Here is a 9417-nt window from a genome sequence, read left to right on the forward strand (position 1 = left end):
TTTGTAAAAGCTAGCAAGACCTAAGAAAGAACGTAATTTGTGCACATTTTTAGGTATAGGTCAATTCAAAATTGCTTCTATCTTTTTAGGGTCAACTTTAATACCTTTAGATGAAACAATATGTCCTAGGTATTCAATTTGTGTTTGGAAAAATTCACTCTTTTCACGATTAGTATATAATTGATTCTCTTTCAATAATTTGAAAACCAAAGATAAATGTTCATAATGTTTGTTTTCATTCTTACTGAAAACCAATATGTCATCAAAGAAAACAATGACACAATGCTGATGGTTCAAAAATATGCGATTCATCATACGACTGAATGTGGCTGGTGCATTAGTTAAACCAAAAGGCATAACAAGGAATTCATAGTGTCCAAATTGTGTTCTAAATGCAGTTTTGAATATATCAGTTGTGTCCAATCTTACTTAATAGTATCCAGATTTAAGATCTATCTTGCTAAATATTGCAGATCCATAAGATCATCTACCCTAGGAATCGGATATCTGTTCTTAACAGTGATCTTATTTAGGGCATGATAATCAATGCACATGCGATATATATTGTTTTTCTTCTTCACTAATAGGACAGGTGCACCAAATGGAGAACTACTAGGTCTAATGAGTCCTCGGTTTAACAATTCTTCAACTTGGGCTTGAATTTCTTTCTGTTCTATTTGGTTATGTCTATATGGTGCTTTACATGATGGTTGTGATCTAGGAATTAGGTCTATTTTGTGATCTTCGGGACGTATATGTGGTAATCCAAGTGGTGAGTTAGCAGCAAAACAATATTGAAATTGTGAAATAAATTGTGCATGCTTAGGATGCATTTGATTTTCTTTAGCTTCAATTTCATTCACCCATATTAAATAGGATTTGCTACCTTTTCATAATTCACGTTTAGCTTGTGTATGGCTAAGCAATGGAAATTTATCAAAAGTGCGTATATCATGCAATGTGATCTGTTTCCCATTAGAATGAATCTTCATTGAATGCATGGAATAATCTATATCAGGATTGTAGTGATAATGTCAAGGCATTCCTAAGATAATGTCACTAGATTGCAAAGGCACAACTAAGAAATTTCTACGTTCAACATAATCACCAATTTTAATTTCTAAGTCATGCACTTCTTGTGTTCCATTGTATCTAGTGTCTAGGAATGCAGCCTTGATGCGATAATGTGTAGAAACAGTATGTAAATTCAATTCCTTGACCAATTTTCCAGAAATAAAGTCGTGTATGCTCCCATCATCATGTAAAACAGTCTTTTCTTTACCATGTACAAGACATTTCATCGTTAATAAAGAATGGGGATTTGGCATACCTGGTAAAGTATTTGAAGTAGTACCAATATCGTCATCGTCTTCCGTGAAATCTGGCATTTCTTCATGTTCTTCATCTTCTATCGCTCCCAAATAATTGATGTGTATAGTTGGCTTTTTTTATTGATAATTTGCCGCTAGATGTCCACCTGGTTGATGACATTTGTAACAGACTATGGGTTTGGCTGTAGATACATTGTTGGTAATAGTGGGAAGTTTAGGAATGTTTGAATTTTGCTGGAAAGATGGCTTAGGGTTTGGGTTTGTATTTGATGGTAAAGCAGGTGGTCGTGTCCAAGATTTACGGAATGAAGATGGAAGAAAACGGTTTTGATTGAATCTTCGAAAATTTGAATTGAATTGTTTTGAACCAAAGTTACCATTAGTTTGAAATTGTTGTGGTCGCTTCTCTCGTCCTCGAATTTTGTCTTTAGTGTCATGGGCCAAGGAAATTGCATATTCGAGAGTCGTTGGCTTGAACATGTTGACCTCCGCAAAAAAATGTCCAAGTAAGCCAGACATAAACTTGTGTTTATGGGTTGCCTCAGGTACATCTTCGAGCATTCGAAGTTGTAATAAAGCATTCAAAAAACGCTCGGTATATTGTGAAATAGGCTCACGATCCCTCTGTTTTGCAGAAGATCCCATTGTGTGATTGCTTTTTCGTGGAATTGGGGTGGAAGGAAATTCTGCAAAAATTTCTTTTGGAAAGTCTCCCAAGTAGTAGGACAATCAATACTCTTGTAGACAACAGTCCACCATAGGAATGCTTTGTCCACTAGATGATTAGTGACACACTTAATTTTGTCTTTCTCAGTATACTGTTCTTCATGGAAATAATCATCAAATTGACTGATAAAAGCAAGTACAGTCTCACCATCACGTGACTCATTGAAATTACAAAATTTGAAATTTCTTTTACTTATCTTTGTTTCTTTCCGAATAGATTGTGCTTCAAGTATTGCATCGATCGTACGTCGTATAAGATCTTCAGATTGCGGTCCATCTTGGTTGGCGGTAGATCGTTCAAGATTGGCCAATTGAGCTTGCAAAGTTTGACGTGCTCTTCGTTCCTCTTGAAGCTGCATCATAATTAAGTCCAATTTTTGCTCCATTGTTGGTTTGGGTAGGTCACCTTCAGCCATAAAATCTTCCATGGTTTGATCGGACATCCTGCAAAATTCCAAAAGACCTCACACACTCGATATCTTGTTAGCAGGATGAGCATAGCTCAAAGTCGGGTTTACAAGGCTTATTTCTATTAAAAAAAAGGATTTTTGCAGTATTTCTTCTTTGTGGATGCGGAATTTGATATCACGGTCGTCTTCCAAGAAGATAATTCATGCGTGCAGATTACCTATAGCTGTTTGCTGGAATTTGGCTCTATCAGTCCACAGGTGTGAACATGGGCTTCGATGGAAGTAAAAACCCATCCAGGACTAACTGTATATGAACAATAACTATGGGAGAGATTGAATCTTGAGATTTTGACCTTTGTGACTTAGTAGACTTTGAGCTTTAGTAAGCTTAAAGCTTAAAGCTTTAACTTAATCATTTTTTCTAAATCCAGGACGACGGTATGTTTTAAACGACATTGACAATAGGTAGTACGTCCTGCTACCACAGACGTCAAAATTTGTTGAAGATAAGCTTTTTTAGAAAGCTTATTAAGCTTTCTAATGAAACTTTATGAAATTGACTTATCTGCTTCTCTGGTCTTTGAAAAAAAAAAACATGTTGATAAAGAAGCTTCCTGCGTGGTCCTCCGTCTATAGAGGCCGGTCCTTCATGATCCAATAGCGTAGCAGGGGGTTCTTCATTGCCATGAACACACTGGTATTGACAGATTGCCACGAGACTGACTGTAGAGCTCGATCATTCCAAGAGCTCCGTCTTCGGCGCGAGATGGTAAGCGATTGGAAGCTCTCGATCTCAGCTTCGCTCTGATACCACTGGTGCACAGATCGGTTGCTGTATGCATGCGTAGTGAGTGCGGGAAGGTCCCCAAGAACAAAAGAACTCTACTTTGGCACAAAAAACAAGAGAGAAGACTTGCACGGCATGAAGCAAAAGACTAATTTGATACAATCTCACCCCATGCCTTGTGTGAGCACTCCAGAAAGCATGTATGTGATATATTATTCCTCTCCAAGCTCAAAAAATAGCCAAATCTACAATTAGCACGCTTTAGCTTTTGTGTTTGCTTTTGTCCCACTAAATAATTGAAGCTATTGGGCACCCAAAGAGTCGGTCTGTGCCCAAATACAATGTCCAATAACAAATATTTAAATCATGCACCTATGCACATAAAAAATAATAAATAAATGTCAGGCACTTCAATAAATAAGTGCATCAAAATAAATATTGGCGCCACGCCTAAGATGCGCGCCCATCAAAAATGACAATTTCTTCTAAATAACTTGAATATATGCTATCGCCTAGTGCAATACCACCGCTGCCTGCTCTACACATCAATTGAAGCATTTACAATTGTTAGAAAAAAATAAAATTAAATCGATAAAAGTGAATACCTAGCAGTCTTCAGCTACAAAATAAATAAATTGGTTAGAAGTCAATCCTAACCTTAATTTATTACAAGTGCACACTCTAAACTCATAAACGTCCATTAATTTAAATATGTATTTTGCGAAATCACTTGCTATGGAATCACACACTTGCACATTAAGTTAACAAGATGCCCGAAAAGGACAGGCGTCCCTATTGACTTTTCGCACAAGGAATCCACCTTGTGTATGAGCCCCGACAATAAATATAATTTTACGGAATCCACCGCAAAACCTCACGGAATCCACCGCAAAACCTCACGGAATCCACCGTGGAATATGCCTCTTAGCATCAATTATGTTGGTAAGCTTGAACAAAAGCTTATTTGAAGCAAGCTGATAGGTGCATGTTCTCATTGTGGAACTTGGAGCCACTACTAGGAATCTCTTAGATTAGAAGATGGGGAATATACTATTAGTCAAATGCAATAAGAAACCACTAGGAAAAATCAACCCAAACCCCCATGGGCCGAGGCAAAAAATAATAAATAAAATTAAGGAAAAAGTAAGAAGGTCTCTTTTAACAAAGAAAAATGAGAGGAAGGATGCACATAGTAAAAATAGAAGGGAGAGGCAATGGAAAGTCCATAACAAGGGCACTATGTTGGAGAGTACCTCTGTCAACCCACCATAGATTAAGAACTTTTAGAGAAAATCCTTGATTCCCAAGAATAGAGACGATCCTTTACACATCTCAACAAGATTTCTCTCTATCACTTGGACATGCAATATTTGTGTATAGATGCCAAAATTCAAATGGCATCGAGTGGCCCTAACATGGCTCACTACAATGGGTAAGGACTACAATTGGGTTTGTAGGGAAAACTCATAAGAGCAATTGGGTTGAAGATTTTGTCGCTTTCAAATACATAAAAAAGGTATTCAATCAAAAACAATCTCTAAACAATCACCACACAAATAACAATGATGTAGGTCCATATTAAGATATCATTACTCAATGCTAAGGGCCTCAATGGGGAAGTAAAGAGAAGTATTTTTTGTCATTGGGTTTATAAACATATTATTGTTGTGTTCTTAGTGTAGAAACACAAATTGTATAAGTAGAAAATCTCTACATTTTCCCACAAGACTTACTCCTACTTCTTAGGTGGCATAAAAAATCTAGGTGTTTGACTATTATCAAAGCATATTAGGAGCCACTATGTGAATTCAAATTAGATGATGGAGGTATATAGTTACCCTATCCATCAAATGGGAAAATGAAAGGGTTTTCATTTTTTATTTATATGGGGCCAATGATAGAAGATTCAGGGTGCTATGATGGCAAAAACTTGCCTAATTTCAATGAGCTAGTCAAAGGGGATTTCAATATCATTTTCAACAGTGAAGGCCTCTCCCACTTCAACAACACTATTTAGAGGTGAACTAAAGTTTGGGATGTTGCCAATCTAGTAGGACTTGTAGATATGATTGATAATCTTTGCATTGAAATTCTGATGCACACATTTAACTCTCTTAGAGAGAGTGGCTTTTAGTTCAAACTCGATCAATACAACAATAATAGGTACTGGCTACCGACTACTAGTTGAATTTGTGCTTGCTATCCAACCATCAACATGTTAATTTCCAACTCAAGTTTGTTGGGTTGAGATATACAAAGTGAGCTCATAACTCCTTAACTATCAATCCTAAACATTCAATCAAGCCCCATTCTAGCACATGTTCTCAGGTGTCCCAGGGAAGCTCAAAGAGGACCTACATAACATGCTTTGTGATCCATCAAATTTCTTTGCTACCATCTAATAGATGCTATTTGTCAGCCTCAGTGCAAGAAAGGCAAAAAATAAAAAAGAAGGAAGCAAAAGAATCTTTTAAAATACAGGGAAAATTGAAAAAAGGTGGCCTGATAGAAGAAATAAGAGAGAAAAGGGCCAAAAGTGCAAATACACCTTAAAAACCCAAGGCGCATGAAAAAATGAAAGAGGCACATTTTTTAATGCAAAGGTGCCCCTAAATCTTTATAAAAAAGTGACAAGCTCCCTTCTGTGCAATTTGTAAAAAGTAGATGGGCATAGGTGAAGCCATAATGTAAATAGAAGAGAATAGGAAAAGAGGACCTAGGCCAAATGGCCAGTCACGTAAAAAAGGGGTGGGTGCCCAAAAGGGATTACGGCATGTATAAAAGCCAAAAAGTAAATAGAGGAGCTCATTCCTGTGTGTGGCCAAAACTAGCTCTCCTCTTCTCTTCTTTTTGTTGTTCTTACTTGCTTGAGCTTGTGCTTGAGAGAGGGAGTGTGAGGGAGTTAGTATGTGAGGGTGAGGGACCATGGTGGAGAAACTCTTCATATTCTCCCCTCTTCTTCTTATTCTCTTCTCTTCTTCTGTCTCACGTGCAACAATGGAGCACAGAGCTTGGAGCTTGAGGATCGAGCTTTCTTGAGATTGCACCTTGGATCGTGGAGCTACCGGAGTGCTTGAGGGAGGAGAAAATTGATCAACCATGGAGGTAAGCTCCCTACACTCATAGGTGTGAGAGCACATATGTCTATGTGAGAGCGAACGAACCATTGCACTTGGCTTGAAACACTTGAAGAAATAAGCAGTTTGTGGGTCTTGATGGTCAAGTGTAAGCTTCCACATTTGAGTTCCATTGTTGGGACCTAAAAATTCAAGCTTTGAGTGCTTAGGTGCTCTGAATCGAGCATTGAAGTAGGGTTTTCCTTGAACCAGTACCTGAGGTAGATAGGTAGGAAGCAAAGGAGTTTGAATAGATATTTGATCTCCTTGCCAAGTAAGTTTTGTGATTTTTTTGGATCTAGATGAGTAGGTCAGATTAGTGTAGGGATTTGGTTGTGATTTGAATGCATTAGGATAATGAAGAAGACAAGAAAAAGAAGGTTATGCACAATAGGGTTTCTATTGTTGTAAACAGGCTAAATAGGGAAAAAGGGAGAGAAAAAGAGCTCTAATGTATAATGCATCAAAAGGAAGAAAGAGGGAAGATTAAAACTGAGTAGAGAAGGGCTTTAATAGGCCAAGAATAGGTTGGAGAGCTCATTTGCTCATTTGAGAGTGAGAGAGAGAGAGAACTTGAGAGTAACAGAGAGAGAGTTACATGCAAAGAGGAGAGATTGTGCATGGCAATCTTCATCGTAGTATATTTTGGCCCTTTAGGTATATTTTGGATGTTGCTTGGTGCTTGTTGATTACTGTCAGCACCCTAGTTGCAATCATTAGCAAGGCACATGTAGGATTTTTAAAGAATTTTTGTCATTTGTAACCTGTTGCCGTAATCGGATACATGCCATAGGGTCCGATTTCCCTAGTCGAAACTATCCAAATTTCATATGTTTGGATACACCTTGTCTGAGTCACTAGACTCAGACACTTGGACCATTTGTCCACTCGGACACATCTCATTCGTCCGAGTCTCTGGACTCGGACCACCCTATTCAGATTGTCGTACTCAAACTTGGACTTGAAATAGTCAAATGCCCAAAATTGGGCACTCAAACTCAGATAGTCTGCTGACTCGATCCCTCAGACTCAGACCATCCAAGTCAACCACTCGGACATACTAGAATCAGAGAGTTCAATTTTGGTGATTGGATGCCTGATACTCAAACATTGAAAATAGAAGTTGAAAGTTGACAAAACTAGTGTGTCCTAGATGCAACTCGGAGTTGGGTAACACCCCCATAGGCCTCTAGAGACATCGAAAGGCTCATAGAGCTCCCATACTCCAAAACTAGTGACTTAGTGGCCTATGGAAGTGGCTAGAATGCAACCTCTTAGACCACCCATTCGAAGCATCTCAGAGGACCCAAATGAACCTATTAGAGTGACCACCACACCTGTAGAAGCCAATTAGAAAAGTGTGTGTTGTATCACATTGTTTTCATCATGGCTACACACTCCATAAATAATCACTTGAAGTGCACCTAGAAAACTAAAATTTTGATTTGCACCACGCATAGAAGAAAGAGCCCCATGAGCAGTTGAGTGCACTTAAAATTGAGAATTGTCTAAAATAATAAGGAACTCACATGCAAGATAAGGAAGACCGAATGAACCCACTAATCGGAGAAGATCCCCAAATCTTGAATGCATGACCGAGGACAATAAGCCTCAGAGCAAGTCTCCTAGAGAGCACTAGGAGCTGACACGATTAGGGACTCAATCTTGTTGAGAAATGTGCAATCACATCCACCATAGCCTCTTTGTAAGGTACAACAAGGCAAAGAAACACATTGTAAATAAAGCCTTAGACCAGGTCATGTATGCATGGTTTATTAAAACCACAGTTGGTAAATACCATGGTCACTTTCCACTATTCTCCACCCACCAATACCACCTATTGTAAGCCTATAAAAGGCACTCATCCCCACACTCATTTCATCAATCATTATCATTTAGTTGTACTTGCATTATGCTTGGATAATATCAATTGTTCTCTCTTGTCATTACTTATACCTCATTATGATTGTATATTTGCTCCTCAGTGATCCTCTTTAATATGCATTCTCAATATTTTAACATGGTATCAGAGTGGGTTTCAAGTTAATGAGTCATTAGGCTACTGATTGGGTCATTTCAGTTTGAATTTCTGTCTCCCTCCACTTCCCCATGAATGTCTCACCTACCTCCATAGCCACCCACCTTTAGTGGAGCACTTGAATCTCTCAAACTAGGCCTTTTTAGCTCGTACTTTCTTCTAGGGAACTCTTCCTCTTCTCCACGTGCTGCTCCCTATCACCTCAAAGCCCAAAATTATCACCTCTTTGCTCCAACATTGTGTGTGAATCAGTTTGCTACCCAGAATGCGCCTGCAATTGTCGTACTACTAATGCCGTGCATGCAGTCCACGATTCTTGATAAGCACCATGGTGTTTTGAGAGCCCATGAGATAGGCTTTCTATCCATATAAAAATTTTGGAAAATGATTAAGTCTACGTGCTGCAATAATAAAAAAATCAGTTGCTTGTTGTAACCCTAATAGAGAAGCCATAGCTCTTTCAACTTCAAGCTTCTACTTCACTTCATTTTCTCACTCCTTTTAGTCAATTGGAGTTTTTGCCAATTGAGTTAGATTTCTTACTCAATGTGAGGTGCCTGCCCATTGGATATCCAAGCACGATTTTAGCAGTCTATCGAGGAATGAATCTAAGCGTAGCTGCCCAGCACTCCCAGGGAATGTTTCACCTAGGTTTCCCGAATCCACCTCGCAACGGCATGTTCACTGCCGAACCCACTAGGATCGACCTGAAATCTGGGCTCCTAGTGGCCAAGGTCTCCTAATAGCATTCTAGTGTCAGATCCTGGAAATCCTACTTTATGCAGAGATACCTTTCCGAAGCAAACCCATGCCGCACTTGGTTCAAAGAGAATGGGAAACGAGAGGGATGTGCCGCTCAATCTCTTTGCTTGTAGGGCATAGTCCCATTCCGGTCCCCTAAAACGACATGAATCAATTTCTAACCTATTAATACCTTAAGGTCGAATGACGGTAAAATCTTGTGAGAAGCCTCCCAGTTCTCTGGGACCACCCTGTCGTAGGATAGACT

Source organism: Lygodium microphyllum, chromosome 9 (genome assembly GCF_053477565.2).
Source record: "Lygodium microphyllum isolate KBCC chromosome 9, Lygodium_microphyllum_v1.1.10, whole genome shotgun sequence".
Lineage (NCBI taxonomy): Eukaryota > Viridiplantae > Streptophyta > Polypodiopsida > Schizaeales > Lygodiaceae > Lygodium > Lygodium microphyllum.